This window comes from Spermophilus citellus (genome assembly GCF_964194105.1).
Source record: "Spermophilus citellus genome assembly, chromosome: 5".
Lineage (NCBI taxonomy): Eukaryota > Metazoa > Chordata > Mammalia > Rodentia > Sciuridae > Spermophilus > Spermophilus citellus.
In genome coordinates, this window is record NC_138186.1 from 170,018,079 (window position 1) to 170,036,754 (window position 18,676).

Here is an 18,676-nt window from a genome sequence, read left to right on the forward strand (position 1 = left end):
AATCAGGACACACGGATAAGCAGCCCGGACACCAGCAATCCTGCAGGTCCAGCCATCAGCAGCTGGTGCTGTTCTCAGCCACATCTTTCCACCCCTGTGAGAGGCACTGTGCGTGACGTTACCACCCACTCCTAGGTTTCCAGTGTGTCTGTGACACACCCACCTCGTCCTCATGGGCTTGAGCCAGGCTCGGTGGTGGGTGGTATGTGCATTATTAGTGGATGAAAAGCGGGTGCTGCTTGTTCCTCCCTGGTCCTTGTGCTCCCTGATTGGAACAGGAAACACAGATTTCTCCCTGGAACAGTTGGACACAGGCCCAGGCTTGCACGGTGCTCATAGCCCCCCAGGCCATCCGTGCTAAGACACTGATCAGGGCCCTGCAGGTGTACCTGGCGCTATAGGAACACAGAGGAGCTGGCTGTTGAGTTTGATCTTGGGAAAACTGAAAAAATGATGAACTGGGTTTTACCAGAAAAGTCAAGTAGAGACAAGCAGCAGTGTTGTTAGGTGACAGGAGAGAGAGAGGACAGGGTCACATTAGGACTTTTGTGGGCCCAAGGGACTCTTTGTGCATCCTTTCTTTCGTAAAGTAATATGTCAACAGTTATATTTTATGCGTCTGCTGGATGAAGATGAATATATTAATATTGTTTATTACAAACTTATTCTTTTCTTCTGATGTTAAAATACTGGAATATTTTGTGGTTCCCTAAAAGTGTACCGGGCCCTTGGACTGTGCCTGTACTGGTCCTGGGAGATCAGTGGGGGAGAGAGAGGAGAAAGGGAAGCACAAAGTCCCAGGAAGAAGACAAGGAAAGAGGCCCCAGAGAAAAAGACCACCAGGGTGGGGTGAGGGCCCACAGAAGAAAGGAAAAGGAAAAGCAGAAGAAAGCAGACTGACGGGCAGACAGGGAGGCGGCCAGGCAGAGTGTGGCCGCCCAGGACCCATGTGCAGGTATTTCAGGAGCTCTGTCCTTGGGTCCCTGCCCCCCCCCCGGGGGGCCTTTGTCCTTCTCCAGGGGACAGCTGGAGCTTCTGCCACAAGTGCCACAGGCGGGAAGGTGGCCTCAGCTGGGCGGGGACCGTGGGGGAAGATGCTGTCAGACAGCAAGCCTGCTTCAGAGGCTGACTGCATGGGAACAAGTAGCTTGGTCCCCACAAACGGGGAAATGGGGGGCGAGTGCGACAGCCTTGCCCTAGGGGTGGATCCCGCACAGCTCCACGTAGTCTGCCTCTCCTTAGCGCTTCCAATTTTGGACTTCATTAAATTTATTTTGTTGTTATTGCTATTGCATATTTGCAGAGAAAACTTTGTACAGGGATGGTGATTTCATGTGCCTGTTCATTTTAATATTCCCTGTATTCCTCTGAGGAAGAGGTCATGGCTGTCCATTGATAAACCAGAAACCTGGCTCAGACTCTGTGCCCGGCCCAATGCTGTGTGTGTGTGTGTGTGTGTGTGTGTGTGTGTGTGTGTTCAATTCACATTTACACTGCCTTTCTAGGTACAAAGCTCCAAAGAGCACTGATTTCACACTGATTAGGGTTATTCTTACAAACTTATTCCCAAATCTGCCTGACCATTGTTTTCACCCCGCTCTTGAATGAAATCCCCCACCCCCTGGCACATCATGGGTGGGACCTGGCTGACATCTGAAGCGCAGAGCCAGAGTGAGCTGTTCCTCTGACACTTAGGCATAAAATTTGGCAGACCAAATGTTTATGTTGATGAAGTTTCCCTACCACAGCTTGGAGTTCTCGTGTATCTGTTGATGACATGCAAATCGTTTCCCTTAGCATGCAGAAAATCCAAATGTAATTCAGGAAACATTTCTTAGAAACAGCAAGATGTATGGAAGGTTGTCACATTCAATGCATAATTTGGCAAGTTTTATTTTTTTCCCCTGTAAAATATAATTTTCACGGAATACAGCGCCCAGGAAAGATAGATTCTTATGTGCCGGGGCTGAATAGAGCGTCACAGAGATCAGCCCTGGTGAGCTTCCAGAGAGCCCTTGATTTCACTGTGCCTCACATCAGAAGACAGCACAGGGCCAGGGTCATGTGCTTGGTCCAGGCGGGGAGAGATCATGGAGCAGCATGAATAGCTTATTGTGGTTCACTGCCCCGCAGGCGGGCAGCTGACTCGGACCCCCTCCCTCCAGCGGCTGGGGACACGGTGCCGTTCCACTCCTGCTCTTCCTTGAGTCTAGTTCAACTGGACCACAGGGCGGGTGATTCAGTGGACTAAGATTAACACGGGGATTCAGTAAATCTTGGCTCCTAGCTGTGGCTCCATTGTTAATTCACCAAGAAAGGCCAGTAAATTAGTCTAGCTTTTATGTGCTCATGTTTTCTCTTTTTAAAAAATGGGCACAATAACAATGAGATGCTATGAATTGTGCAAAAAGTTTCTCTAATGCAAGTCTCGTTGATGTATTATCCTGCTTATGGAGAGGAAGTTGGATGTTCAGGACTTCTGGAAAATATGTATACAATGCCACTGGGTCTGTCCTTTAGTGACAGGGCTGCCAGCACTGCGGGTGATTTTCAGGGTCACGTCTGTTCTCTCAAGTCTGCAAAATGGAGAAGCACTAACCTTAAGTAATCACACTTGGAAACCCATAGCCTCTAGTTACTCACTAACAAGTACCGACTGAGTACTTACTGTGCAGAGTACTGACCACCGAGAGAAACGAGAAACTGTCCTGAACCCCAAAAGACCACAGTCTAACTGGACACAGACGCAGGATGACCATGATACAAAATCATAGTTTCTAAACATTGGGCAACAGGAGAGCTTTAAACTCTGTGTAGCTTTCCTGTAAGCAAAATGCCCCGAGCACAGGAGGGTGACACGAATCATACCCAAGACCTCAGGTAAGGAGGTGAGCTTTACAACTGGTGGCAGCTGTGAGATCCTTGTAAAAATGGCGGAGGAGGAACAGTGGGCTGGGCACCAGCCAGGAGGGGCTTGGCACAGCACACAGCTCTGTGGTGTGGCGCAGAGCTTAGGACTCCACAGAGAGCCATGGCATCAGTGGACCTGGGCCTGTGTATTGGGACCAGCTGGTAAAATATCCCTACAGTGATATTTACATCTGTGCAAGGAGCACTGGGTCATCTGAGGTTTTTAAGTATGATGCTGTCAAAAATCCTGTGGTGGCAGAAGGTGAAGGGTTGGAAGGACCAGGGATAAGTCAGGGGCTGGCTAAGGGGTTGTTGTACCCCGACACATCGTCACATGACAACACCAGAAAACACTGTAGTGGGACCAGATCAACTTTCTGAGAGCCAGATCCTCATGTTCAGACCCTTGGTCCACCAAAGCCATGGTCCTCCACTGTGTCTGTGGCTCCCCTGCCCTGGGTGAGGGGACCATACCTGGCATATTCTAAGGTCACATACATTTTCATTTACCCCCAAATTCATGCAGAACTCTCAGACTTGGCAGATTTCCCTCTGGGACCTAGGGTTCATATATCCTCAGGTCAAGGTTTCAACCTTGAAAACTCAGGCTACTATTTACCAAGGTGTCCTGGTGGTCCCTGGGCCTGGCCCACCTATCCCTGGGGTCCCCTACACCCACCCTCCGTACACACTGGGTGCATGTTATTCATAGTCATCTCTTGATCCTGCTTTTTATTTATGTGAATTTTCTAGATTCTGTTTGGTTTGTGGTGCTGAATAGTCCCAAGGAAACACCTTTGCCAATCGCTGGCAACGTGGCTCCCCTCTGAACTGTGCTGAGCCACCTGCACTATACACAAAGCTGTCAGCTTTCAGGAATGTGGGTCAGAAAAGAAAGCCACTACAGCCAGCTCCCACCGCCTTTTCGGCCTGGTCTGCGCTGTGCCTTTGTTGGGATCTGTGTGTCCCCTAAGGGGTCTTGGGAGGGGTGCCCTTTGCTTGAGGCCCTGGAAAGGTGGACAGAGAGGTTTGTGGACGCAGCTCCTGGCGAGGGACTATTTTTCTTGGTTTAAATTCTGAACAGAGCCAGGAGAGCCCCTTTCTGGCACAAGCTCATCCTGAGCATTTGCTGTCCCCAAAGGCAGTGGCCTCCCCACTGTTGGTCACTCTGAAGAGAAAGAGCATGGCAGTTGTCCTGTGTTTCCTCTTTCGTTTCTGCTCGGGATTTTGTTGAGCTGTTGGGAAATTCTCGAGCTGGTTGGTGTAGTTTGACTGCCTTGTACCGCGTTGTGTCTGTGACAGTTGCCTGGAAAGACGTTTGTGTCTTTACCATGGTTTCAGATGGCAGTTAAAATAAATAATGAGCGCAACAATAAGGTTTCCAAATGCATTCATCAAGCTGCCCGTTTTACTGTTCCCCTGTCCGCTTTAAGTGTGGGTCTAGCTGTTTTAGCTCTTGACTTTTTGTTTTGTTTCCTTTGTAAATATTCTTGATATATAATTGTTTTCATTAATTCTTAGTGCTTAGGTTGTTACACACTTTATTTTGTGTTTTTATAGAGTTCATTTGCCTTTTTTATGACTATTTTTCCCATTTTCTGGGAGTCATTGAGTATAGCACATTGATTATGCAAAATCTTTTGAGCTCTTATCACATTTATATTTTATTCTAAAGTGTTAAATTTCACAAAATTGGTCTATATCTTTACTTTACAGTCATACTGAAAAAAGAATGTATCATTTTGGCATGCTCAGAATTTTTGCAACCCCAGAGGTTTTTTTTTTTTTTTTTTTCCCAAGCACAAAATGTGTCCAAGATCGCAGGATAGCCTCAGAGGCACAAAGGTAAAAACAACAGAATTATTTCCATTTACCCCTGGGTTTGACAAAATGAAATACTCCCAGAAACAGCATGGAAAGTAAATAGATTAATTGGGGATTGAAATTTCAGGTTTATTTATCTAAGACGCTTATGATTTAGAGATGGTTTATTGTAAATCTTCACGACCTTAGTGACATTTGATTAAAATTTTAAAAAGTGTAAAATTGAGACCTTATCGGCCCAAACCAGTGTTTGATATTGTATCTTAGAGCCATTGTGAATGTCTTTCTCAACGGTACATCTTTCTTTCTTTAGCCTCATGTGCAGTATTCAGTAGGCCACACGTTTGCTCACATAAAACCCATAGGAAATTTTAGTGCTTTGAAGTTCATGTGGCCACATAAGATATTCATGACTTTGGGGCATGAGAAGAAATTCCATTTTTACGTGGCAATAGGTGACAGAGAAGAGAAGCCGTGGGAACATGTGGGGACGGCTTAGACCACAATTGTTTTTGGTAACCTCGTAGGCCTGGGGCTCAAGAAAGGCTTCGCTGTCCCTCCTGTCCCCCCTTGCCCCAAGTTCCTCCCACAGTGTCTCCTAGGCCTTCACTGTAGAGGGATTCTACTTCTGGGAAAATAGGTTGTGAGAACAAAGAGGGGGACATGAAGTTACCAATGAACAGCTGTGGGGGCACCGAGGCAGAGGGCGAGAACTGTCCTGAAACTCACCTCGAACCCCTCACCCAGGTGGGCTGCATGCTGTCCAGCCATGATGCTGGGTTCCTCTTTCCAGATTCCTGCCTGGCGCTCTCATAAGAATCTCTGCTGAAAGGGCTGGTGGAGGTGATTTTTAAGGCAACTTCAGCTACTTTTAAAAAATAAGTTTTGCTTGGGGTGTTTAATAAATACTAAATATTTATTTATAATAAATACTAATTATTTATTTAGTATTTATTAAACAAGTGTTTCATAAATACTTGCCTTTTAGATAACCGTTTAAACAAATTCTCATTTCTGATAAACAGAAGCAACTCCAGTGTGGGCCAAAGGCTTCCCAAAGCAAGTTATTGTGTGTTTTAACCAAGTGTCTGGAAACCTGTTTGCAAACTTAGATTTGCTCAGCTGCCCCTTCTGGGCCTCTCTGGGCCTCTCTGGGCTGCCACGGTAGGCCAGGTGCTGTGCGTGGACCTGCTCCGGAAGCCTTCTGCATGTGTCTTCTTCCCAGTGTGGCTTCCAGGGACCTCACGCTGGTGGCCTGCTTGGGCCGTGGTGGGAGAGTTTGAACCACGGAAGATGGCAAAGCTGCACCTCCAACCTCTACTCCCTGGAACGTCCCTGGTTGAGAACCAGCCCGTGGGCCTCCCTGCCTGGCTGACATTTAGGCTCTTTATACACTATTTCCTGCTGGTCTGATTCTGTGAAAAAAATGTCTGCGTTTAGCTCTCAGTTGTGGCTGACTCTGTGGCCTGAACTCCGGAGCATCAGTCTCCAGGCCCTGAGGCGGGGCCTACCAGCGGGGACTGGTGAGCCGCAGGCGGGCGGGCCCTCTGGTTGAGGTCTGTGGCTCTCTCTGGCTCTTTCCTTTCGTCAGGGTTCTGTTATTCCATCCAGCTCTTCATAATTAGATGCTAGAAATAGCCACCATGTGGCTGCAGAGCCTGCCGGGTGAGGTATGCCGGGAGCCGCCTTCCTGCTTCTTTCCGAGGGAGTCACATTCCAGGGAAAGGACAGGACTGAGAGCAGCCTCAGTGCATGTCCCCCATGGGGATATCGTTCACTGGTGTCACACGGTGCCCTCCACCCTTGCCCACTGCACAGGGTTCGTGGCGTACACCTTGCGCAGGTCCCAGTGGTCTCCTGGGGAAAAGGCAAAGGTCATAAACTGCAAACCGTGCGAGAGGAATTCCTTCACATAACATTGATCTTTAATGAGATCACCATGTGGGATGAAAGGAATCTCCTCAGAATCATCGGCGCAGGATCCTGGGGAAATCGGAGTGCAGTCTGTTTCATTTATAGAGATGCTATGGCGATTCCATGAAAGCATGGACAGGCTGGGTCCTGCTCGGGGGTGTTGGTGTGCCTGTGTGGGTTACAGCCACACCCTCCCAGGCTCCTGGGGGATAGACTGTCCCACTGTCTTGCAAATGCCATGCCTCATTAGCCCCAGCACCTGTCGTGATGCACATTTTTTTCACAGTGGGACTGTGTGCCCCTCCAGGAGCCACCACTCCTGCCACCAAAGCCAGGGGAAGAGTGGCTGTGTCAGTTAGCGCCACTCCGCCTGGTGAATCCCGCCTGGAGACTTGATTGCCATCTTTCCAGTAATTTTGGTTAAAGTGGGGCTGCTCGCAGTTTGAACTATCTTTCTCTTCCTCTCTCTCTTTTCCTTCTTTCCTCTTTTCCTTTCTTCTTTCTTTCCCTCTTTCTTCCTCATTTTCTTTCTCTGACCCTATCTTCCTCTCTCCTTTTCTTTCTTCTCCTTCCTTCATTCCTTCTTCCTCTCTTTTTTCTTTCTCTTTGTCTCTTCCTTCCTTCCTTCTTTCTTCCTCTTTTTTCCTGTCTCTCTTTCTCTCTCTCTCTCTCTCCTCTCCTTCTCTCCCCACCTCCCCCCTGCCTCCCTTTCTCTCTTTCTCTCTGGGATGGCTGGGGTAGTGCTGGCCCTGATGCTCACTGTGGAGGCTGCTCCCTGGCCCCCTATTTTAGTCCTTTAAATCCAGGTTGTCAGTATTTTAAAACACATTTTGCTGGTGCTGGGCACTGACCCGGGCCTTGGGCCACGAGGACAGCACCTACCAACTGACAGGTAGCCCCAGCCTTAAAGCCCTTCCTTCTGTTTTTTTTGTTTGTTTGTTTGTTTTGGTTCCTTTTGGGGACCTGTGTTCAGGGAATAAGGGAGAAGGCATCTAAGAAACAAAATGATCCAGATCACAAATGAGAACCTCACCAGCACTCAGCTTCCTCAAGGTGCTGTCCTCCCCATGTGGGGCGTGTTTCTGAAGCATCAAATTTGTCCTTCATCGCAGTGAAAATGATTCATTGCCTTTTGTTTTCAACCTTGCTTTCACATTTTCATTTTCTGCACTATTTTTGTCAGAAAATTGGCATATGTGAGTTGTCAACCACGTACGAAAACTTTTAAATCCTTCAGTAGTTTCAGTGCGAGCATATAATCTGATAATTATTTTGTAAGAATACTCTGGTTTCTAAAATAGTTTCCCCTTTGGACTCTCTTGGCTATACTTGAAAATGCGCATATGATAGAGCCTAATAATAAAATTCTGAGCACAGATTTTTCTCGTGGCAACATTCTTGAACCGTGATTGCACTTTCATGTTGCTGTGCCCCAGTGGGCCAGGTGACATTTCTGGCTTGCTATTTGTTGAGCCATCTCAACCTTGAACCATCCCCAAGTCCTTCCAGCCTGTGCTGGGGAACAGAGCCCCCTGCTGGGAGCTCTGGGGACCCAGCTCTCCTCGGGCAGCAGGAGGTCATTCTACAGGCTGGGAGACCAGTGGAGACCAGGGGCGGGGAATGTGACTATGCCTGTGACTGACAGCTCAAGTCCTCATAATCTCAGACCATTGGGTTTCAACAGCACTTCCTTTCCTTTTGAAAGTTGGGGGAGGAAGACAAATACTTGATCCATGGAAATCATCTATTGTTTCTCAAATTAGTATTTCCTGGGAGATTATTCTTTAAGGTGATAATAGGTATGCAGGAAATTTTTTAAAAAGTGTAACATCCTACAAGTAAGTTTTGGAAATGGTACATTAAATACAATTAAATGAGATTCTTTATTATAGACCTTCTCAGGGCTTTTAAATGAAAAAAGCATTTCAAGGAACATGGAGATTTTCCTAAACTTGTTTGCACATAGACCTTAGTTTAATTTTTTGGTGATTTTTTTTTTATTATTATTCACTTGAGTCCTTGTTAATATTTCTTTGTGTGTGCTATTTTTACAAATAACCTTGTTTAGAACTAGGATCCCAATATTGTATAAAGATTATTTCTCCTTAGCGCTTAGGGACGTGGTTTGTGTAACAGTTTGCGGTTTTTGGAAATAAGAGTTAAAATTGTTTGTATCTTAGATTTACAGGCAAATGAAACATTTATTCTACATGGGAAAAAACGACCGGGTCTGATACAGCTTTTATGAGACCAAACTCTTCTCATAAACTTCGTGTTTAAAAAGGATGACGGTATCTTATATCACTAAGACTTTTCCTACTTGAAAAGTTTTCTTGTGGGATGGCCTTTAGACACATCACTGTGTGTGACTCAGCAATGTTTTTTTTTTTCCTAGAAGATATATAAATCTCATGAGAAATGTCCATTTGGCAGGATCTCCAGTTTAGAGGAACCCTGGGGTTCTGGTTGTCTGGGTCTCTGTTTCATGGACAGAGATCTGTCTAACCAGACTCGGGATTTCTCTGCCAGGGGTCACTACTCATTGTACCAGGAAGTGCTCTTGTGCCAGGAGCAGTGTTAGTCTGGAGTTGGGGTGTTGTGCTGTGGTCCTGTGTCCTGACATGGTCCCCAGGGATGTGGTTCTGTGGGCATAGCTCCAGCCTAGTCTTGGGGTGCCACATGGCTTGGATTCTCCTCTGTTTGGCTGCTGCAAAGTGTGTGTAACGCGGTCAGCATCCTGGTGTCCTGCACTGTGCGCTGCGTTCGTTCTGCGGAGATTCTGGGCTCCAGGGAAAAAAGCCACCTTACTCAGGAGAAGAGGAAATGAATTCTCCAGTCTCGAGCATCCCTCCTCCACACTGCGTCCTGAAGTGGGCAGTACTGTCCCTCTAAGCCTGAGGAATCTGGATCAGCAGAGGACAGGCTCCAGCTGCCTCTGGAGAAGGGGGCAGAGAGGGACATGCGACTGTTCTTCTGTGCCAGACACTGCAGCCTGGCCGACAGACAGGTGCCATCAGGATTTACCAGGAGACTCTTTGAGGACTACGCACCTTTGCTGTTCAAGGAGCTTGCTTTCAGCAGTTGCCTGAAGAAAAGGCACCACACATATATTTGATTTAAACCAAATCCACAAAGCAAGAGGCATCTTTATTAGGTAATAGTTTCTTGCCATTATAGAAACATCCTGTACTATGAAAATGTATTTGATTCCTTCAGATAGAAAGCTTCTAATAAACTGGGTGTGGTGGCGCATGCCCGTAATCCTTGTGATTTGGGAGGCTGTAGCAGGAGGATTGCAAATTTGAGGCCAGCCTCAGCAACCTAGCAAGACTATCTCAAAAAGCTTCTGGTAACTTTACGTGTGATTCATATGGTGCACATTGAAAAGAATGGTTATTTCTTTTAAGACCCCCAGCATCGTGCCCACCCAATCTGAGGGCTTCCTGGCCGCTGTTCTCTTGTTCAGTGAAGTGCAGCAAATCCCATCAATCCTGGCATTCCCTAGCTCCTCCCTGCTGCTTCCAAGTAGAGTTGCCAGAGGAAAGCACAATGCCCCTGCGTCATTTTCCACCACGTCTATTAAAAAGCTGTTCACTGCTTATATCTAAGTTTGAATCTCATGGGGCGGCCTCAGCTTTTATTTGGTGACTATAACCCCTGTGATTCCACATAACCTAGATTCTGACAAGACAGTGGTGCACTGGATTAAACACAAACAAGTGAGGCATGGTGCACACACCTGTAATCTCAGCAGCTCAGCAGGCTGAGGCAGGAGGATCACAAGTTCCAGCCTTAGCAACTTAGTGAGGCCCTCAACAACTTAGTGAGACCGTCTCTCCAAATAAAATATTTTAAAAAGGTGGGAGGCTGGGGATGTGGTTCAATAGATAAGCGCTCCTGGGTTCAATCCCTGGCATAAAACAAACAAACAAACAAAAACAAAAAAATCAAACAGCAGAAACACACACACACACACACACACACACACACGTACACACTTTTTATTTTGCACTCTAGAAATGTAGCACTAACAGCCACTCTTTGCAGCCAGCAAACCTGATTCTTTTACTTGAGCATGGTGTTGAGTCACAGATCACCTTAGCAATACGAGGGGCTTCTCTGGAAAGTGACCGTGAAGCCTCCAGGGGCAGCTCTGTGCTTCTCCCTGAAATCCCCACAACTCAGCTGTCACTGGAGATTCTTAGTGACGGTGGCCCCCGCCACAGCCTGCCCTCCACACCAGGCTGCGCTCTGGAAGTCGAGGGCTGCTCCCCGGGGTGTGAGTGGGGGACACCCCAGCTCTTGCAAGTGCCCAGAAAGCTCCTTGCCACAGCCCCAACACTTGGACATTCCTCTCTTGGAAGCTGGTGGCTTTGCTCCCTCTGGGCCTTATCTGGCCAGCTTTGAGGACCACCCAGGGTGCACATCAGAGCTCCCCCCATGATCCCTCAGAATCGTGCACTATTCCTAGTGTTTGATAAATGCTTTCTGAATGAATAAAAATGTCGTTCTGACAGAAGTTCAGGGGCAACACTCAAGAGATTTAGCCCCACAGTCTGAAGAGCAGCTTCGAAGCACCCGTTGCATAAAGCAGCAGCTCACCCTGCCAGTGGCCGCCACAGTGGTGCTCACACAGGACCGAGCTTCTCGGCCACACCCTGTCTTCTGATCTGCTGGAGATTGGTTTCCTGAGTTCTCAGTGAGTGCCAGTGACGGAACTCGGTCTTTTTGTCATTGTTGTTCAAATTTTCTCTCTATCATCTCTTATGTCTCCCCACAAGATGTGAAGACTGTCGTAGGCTGCACTCCTGGGTTTGTGAACATCGCGGCCACCACTTAATGGTGATGCTTTGCATTTTCTTTTTCTGACTAGCATGGAGGAGGGGGGTGAATTCAGACTCAGGCATTGGGGAGGCTGAGTTCAAAGCTCAGCTTAGACTCCTTTGTTGGCTAAAGCCAGACCAGGGCATGTCCCTGGTGATGGCCTGTGAGTGCCGAGACCCTGGGCAGCACCTTCAAGTGACTTCCTTCTGGTCCTTGATTTTTAGAGACATAAATACGGTGGATTCCCTCGAGTGCCCGTTCAGTCCTGCTTGTTAATTATCCCAGGTCATTTCTCCATCGCCCCTTTCCACTCTGCTGAGACTTGGTCTGAAGACCGTCAGTCTCGGGCTAGTTTCTGAAGGCTGCTGTCGCTCATCTTATAGGTAACCTTAACTACACTGTTCCCATCTCCGTGTACACTCTTCATTTCCAAAATCTAATTATAGTGCATGTGATGCCCGTGACCAGCCAGAAAGCAGAGATTCATACAAAGTCACAGCAGGACGTTGGCTCCCTGAAGCAGTTGACATGGCAAATACATCCTCTGGGATTTGATGCTGATATCTGGCTGCACTCATCGCGGGTTGGCAAGTGAAGCCGGTGGTCCCGTGGATCTGGTTACACCCCCACCCCTCAGGACAGCTCTGGTTCATTCCCATTGTCTTCAGTTTTTCCTTCTGGAACTTGACATTTCATCTATTCTGAGGGCTTCCCTCCTTAGTAACATGCCCACTTGGCTCCACACTGCGCTCCTCTCCAAGAATGGGCCTGGAGCCTGTTGGGTGGCCTGGGGGGCCAAAGGGTGCTGGGCTGCTCTGCTGGGTGTCTTATCTCTGCCCAGAGGGGAGACATTGTGTGCACACAGGGAGTGGGGACAGCACTGTCACTCTCCTGGAGCCCACCCTGACCCGAGAAGGGCACCAGTGCAGGGGCCATCTGCTCCTCAAATTTGGGGGTGTTTGTTGTACATCCAAGGATTTTTGAAGACCGGTTCCAAACACATTAGCAATTCTTCTCTGACTTGAAGGTCCACGTGCAAACTGTCCTCACAGTTGCACAGGGCTGGCTTCCTTACGCAGGGTGTCTTGGCTCAGAAAGAACCGGAAAGGGCCCTGGGAGACCCAGGAAGGACAGCAGGCTCACAGACATGCCTCCAATCACACTGGTGTAAATGTGCCAGCAAAGCTGACCTGGCCTTTGGTGGCGAGGAAAGCACAGCTGGGTCACCAGTGCGAGGGTGTGATTGGAAGCAGCCTGGGCAGGACAATGTTAAGAAACTAGGGTGTGCCCCAGAAGCCAAGACGCTGCTCAGTGTAGTCTCCTAAGGCCCTGCTCTTCCAGAGGCGGGGCTCAGGCACTCAAAGTTTCTGAGATCTATTGCACAGCATCTAAATGATGTTTAATAATCGCACATCATATCCAAAATTGGTGGAGAGTAGATTTCAGGTGTCTTACCACAAGAGATGAACAGTAAGGTGACAGATATGCTTATTAGCTTGATTTAATTAGCCACGTCGTACACAATAACAAACATCACACAGTGCCCCATAATCCACGCAGCTTGTATTTGTCAATTAAAAGTAAAGATGACACAGAGCCGCTCTGCAGGTAGTTTTCAGGTGGCTTTGAAGGCCTCTTCTGTAGAGCCTGAAACGTGAGCTCCGCAGGGGGGCCCTGCTGGGGACCAGGGCACTTGCCTGAGGGTTCTCACAGTCATCCATAGCAAGGGCTCAGTCCTGGACAAACCCTCAGCAGGGGCAGCCCCGAGTCCCCTGGGCCCGCAGCAGGGAAGCAGATCCTGGTGAGCTCCTGGAGGCTCTGCCCTGGGGACTGCAGGCCTGTGCTCCTTTGTGAGGTTGTCTTCACACCAGGACAAAGTTCAGATCCCGTGGAGAGACCCCGTCCTCCTGATCCCCAGCAGCCAGCGTACCACAGTCCCCCCAAGCACCTAGGACACCCTGCTGGGCATCTGGAAGAGCTGTGTGCACTGCAGAGGGACACATAGGTGACAGAAAGGGACTAGGTGGCAAAGATGAGCTCAGGCTACCCTCCACTGGGACTGTCGGGGGCCACACAGCCCCAGGGAGTGGTCTTGGCCCTCCTGCTTCCCAGCCAAGAGCAGGGGAAGGTTCTCAGGCCTCTGCTCTCTCCCTAGTTGGGCTTTCTTAAGTTTAGAGGAGCATTACGGCTTGTTTGGGAGGAAACGGCACTCTCAGGAATGAACCCACAAGAGCTAATGATGGTTGGAGCAGGCTGTGCAGATTAATACTAATAAGAAGACCAGGAGGCGCTGCTTACCCTGGCTGAGATTCGACCCTCAACAGCGTCATGGCCATGGGAGGATCCTGGGGATGGCATGGGGCAGAGCCAGGAGAAAACAGCCCTGCTTCTAGGTTCTAGGCTGAGCTGCCGACTGGCAGGAAACTCTATTGCTTTGTCAATGAAGCAAATTTGATTTCGAAGTCAGCGCAAGAAAAAAAAATCCAGCTCCTTTTCTGTCACTTTTAATATAATGGCACTTTAATAACTCTGACATTTCTTTATTTCATTCCTAGGTTTTTAAGACTCCACTTCAATCTGGGGCCATTGAACTTCTGGACCTTTCTAAAACAAAATCCTTTTAAAATTAACATTTAGAGGGGCTGGGGATGTGGCTCAGGCGGTAGCGCGCTCGCCTGGCATGCGTGCGGCCCGGGTTCGATCCTCAGCACCACATACCAACAAAGATGTTGTGTCCGCCGAGAACTAAAAATAAATATTAAAAATTCTCTTCTCTCTCTCTCTCTCTCTCCTCTCTCACTCTCTCTTTAAAAAAAAAAAAATTAACATTTAGAGCTAGTGTGTCCGTGTGTGTGTGTGGTGTGTGTGTGTGTGTGTATGTCTGTGTGTGGGTGTGCTCTATTTTGTATTGGATGACTTTAAAACTTGATTTTGCTGGAGGGAAAAGGCTTGTGTTTTAGAAACACTATAACTACCATGAGTAGTCAATGTTCTTTTGTAACCAAATTGAGGATTCTCTTCATGAGTCTCAATATGAACTCAGATAATTTTTTTATCACTGACCCAAAGGCGTCCAAATTACTTTCAACTCAAAGGGCATCCAGGATTTTAAAACACACGTTAACCCTCAGAGGACCTGAGTGCAGATTGGAAGGGTATGGCTGTTGGGTATGGTGGCTGGAAGATGTCTCCAAAGGGTGAATGAAGTAAACATCTTTTGAATCACTAGATGCCAGAGGGGCTATGTGACATGTCTGGATGGCTTCACTGAGACATGCGACTGATTAGATATTAAGGTCAGGTGCTAAAAAATCAAGGTCACGCCATGTTGCATTTTTCTCAAACAGCTGGGCCCAGATAAGTTCAGCCGTGGGTGATGCCAGCAAACAGATAAGGTGGCAGTTTTAACAATCATAAAATACTCTAAGGGAGAGGGCGGCCACGGTAAGATAGGGGCATTGGAATGATTTAGCTGGGGCTGAATTTCTTTTGTCTTCCCCTTCACTGTCACCCCTGCTTGCCACACACACACACAAACAGGCACAGGCTGAGCTGCTGATGCTTTCCGGAATATGCTGTCACACAGACAGGCTTTTGAATATGAATGCAGGAAGTGCTAGTGATTTTTTTTCCCTCTGTCCTCATAGCAGGTTGATTTATGGCCTGGATTACTGGAAACAGTAATTCTTCGCTCTTTATGATGTTTTGGGGGTAGGTGCAGTAGCCCGCAGTCAGAGCAGCATGATTTCAACTAGGTTTTTACAAAAAGGTCTCTGCAGAAAGGGTGGCTGTGAATTGGACAGCTTCTGTAAGAGAGCAGTTAATAAGACACCAGCACATTAATCATGGGACAGCTACTGGGTTTAGCAGGAAAGGCGCTGGCTTCTAAAAACAGCAATTGAGGTGACTACTGAGTTGAAAGATTTGGCTGAATGCACTGTTTTAACCCATGGTTAGCAGTCAAATTGTGTTGGTGGTCCTGTATATTTTCCTGTATCTGGAATTTTCAATAAACCTAATATAGTGATTATTCTTTTCTGTTGTTATTTCTTGCTAATATCAATTTCCAGAGCCAGAAATGTGTTGAGGAATTAACTGGTTATGGAGTAATTCTGGAAGATCTTATCAGCAAGTGATTCTGAAGTCATCTGGACAATGTGTAAACTCCCACACTTGATCTGGCAGCCCCCGCGGCACTACAGCTGGGGCAGTGGCAAAATCCAAGACACTGCTAGAAGAATCGATGGTCCCCCCTGACTGCGTGAAGAAGCTTGTCCTGTCCAAAAACTGACATCTAGAAATAGGTCAGTTCCTGTTTTGTGAACCAATAGAAGTTCATAGAATAACACTTCAGAAATAAAACCAGTGGTTAATTAGCTTTGTCTATAAACAGATGGCTGGGTGAATTTTGTAAGAAAGAGAAACACTACCTTCCTAAATCCAGGATTAACTTTTGTTTCCACCCATTCATTGCATCTTATCAGTGAAATGCAAGATAAATGAAGCTGCACTTATCTGGCAAGTCCAGCTTCCAAGAGGCTATGAGAGTGCGGGAAAAACCAACCACACCCCTGTTCTGAAAGAGAGGAGTCGTCATTGTTCAGAAGTGAAGAGACTCAGTGTTCTGGAATTGTGGCCAGTGGAACTAGACCTGCACTGCTGTAATGTTGTGTTCCAAAACACCAGATCTTTCAAAATCTCAGACAAATTACTGTATGATCCTCGCTGCATCATTTTCCTTGTTGATAAATGGCGTATGAGAATAATACTAACAATAATAATGGTGGATTAAGGGCCATTCTGACAGAAGAGATGCACAAAATATTCTCAAAATATTGCTTCCACATAGTGAAGTCTTAGGGAATAATATGTGGACCTCCCCATTATAGATTATAAGCTCTTAATTTGAAATGATGACATGGTTGTAGATTTAGAGACAAAAGAAAATAAGCACAAAACAGTTTTATGCATGAGTGCAAATTCTTAACAAAGTATGGTTCTAAAAGCACTTACAAAACAATAAATGTTTTAGTTATTTCTCATGTCAGAAAAGATGAGAAGATCCACTCCATCCCCACTGTAGGCCACAGGTGAGAACCAGACACTCTGATGCCTGGTTGTGGAGAGAATTCCTGTGTTACTGGAGAGTCACTGGAAATATTCATCACTGATTCCAATTTGGCTCTTGGCCTACCATCCACTCCTTCAAATTTGTGCTAAGAAAAATCATCATTAATATATGTGAAATGATTCACTGACACAACAAAATCTATACTGCGGTTGGAATGAACAGATTTTAGCTACATGCAATAACATAACCACATCTCAGAAGTATAAAATTTGGCAAGAGAAGCCAAGCAAAAGGATGCATATTCTGTAATAAAAATAACTCAATAACTTTATAAGGTTCGAGAGCAGCCATAGTGAATCAGAAGTATTAGAAGGAGAGTAGTTGTCCTTGGAAAGATGAGAGGTGATAGGATGGAAAGGGAAAAAGGGAGGGTTCGGAAACAAGAGCTTTCTCAATCAAAATATCAGGCAAGCTAACTCTGAAAATTCCTTGAACAGTATGATTAGGATGGGTTCACACTCTGCATTCTGTTCACACACTGCGTTTTGTACAAAAAGGAAAAAAAAAAACAATTCACTAAGGATCCTGACCTGCTAAGTCAATTTTTATATCTGTATTTGTTATTACTGTGCAATAATTAAATTATTACACTTGGTGACATGGAAACTTCTAAATTAACTACTCTTACATCTAAAAATAATGGAAAATACTAGTAATTTAGTGAGCAAAAAAAGTGCATGCTCTAATATTTGACCTCTCATTTTCTTATAAAAATAACAAATAACTTATATTTGTGTGTAAACAGGCACACAAAACCTCTGGAAAGCTATGTAAAGATGTGCAGTAGTTCTCCTTTTTGTAGTTTTGTTTTCTGTGGTCACTAAAAGTTAAATGGAAATTTCCAGAGGTATATAGTTCATAAGGTTCTATTGCATTCCGAGCTGAGTAGTAGGATGAAATCTTCTACCTTCCAACTCTGTCCCTCCTAGAATATGAATTTACCCTCATGCAGTGTTTCCATACTGAATATACCACCTTCCTGCTGGTTACTCAATAGCCATCTTGATGATCAGATCTACTGTCAAGTATCAAGGTGATTATGCCCAAAGTAGCCCCTTTTAATGGCCTCAAAGCACAAAAGTGGTAATGGAAAGGAAACACCAAAGAGTTAAAGCAGGAAAAGACAGATTAACTCTGCTACTGGCCTATAGTCTTCTAGGTTTCAGTACTCTGCAGAGGTCCAGGCGTCCACCACAGGTCTTAACCCTCACTGATAAGGCAGAACTACTATAATAACAGAGGCTATCTTCAGATAGTGGAATCTTAGGTGGTCTTTTTCTTTTCAGTATTAGCTGAAGGTTTTGCAAAGATCACAACACTGCCATCTGGTAGACCACTGTCCCCAGCTCCCACGGGATTGCCCAAGTATCTTTCAGGCCTTGACTCAGCAGGCCACTCTCACAGGGGTGTGAAGCCCTTTGGGGGCTGCCTCCCCCTGCAGCAGGAATAAGATTGCAGCTCCCCTGCAGAGGGCCAGCCTCCCCTCGTCACCGCATCTCACAGGGGTCCTGTCTGTGATGTTCCTGTGCTCATGTGTCTCCTGTGATGTCCTTGTTTCCTTGAGGCCTTGAGTCCAACATCCTCCTCCCTCCTACTGCCTGCTCTCCTCCTACCCCAAGGAATTTCTTAGCACCCACAATTTCACCCCAGTGTTGGGAGAGCCTTTTGAAGGTTTGCATGATGCATGGTCATCCTGCAGGCTCTGTTTCATTAGGGTGGATCCCTAGAGCCTAACTCACCTCAGTTACCAATAAATACATTGAAGGAACAAAGCCAAAAAAGACATTTGAAAATAACTAATTTTCCATTGAAAGTGAAAACCTGACTTAAGCATGTAAAGCGAAAAAGAAAAAAAAAAAGAACTAAACTGTCATTAAACAATAGTAAAATAAATCACTGTTAACATGATATTCTAGAAGAATGTCTATGACATGGAAATTGGTTTGAGTTGTATTATTAAAGGAAGAGAGTGACAAAAGAATGTGACAGTGTGAGTCACAATTTGTGGAAAAGGAGATGAGTTTATCTGGGCAGAGGGAGGTCTGGTGATAAATGCCCTCAGAACATTCACAA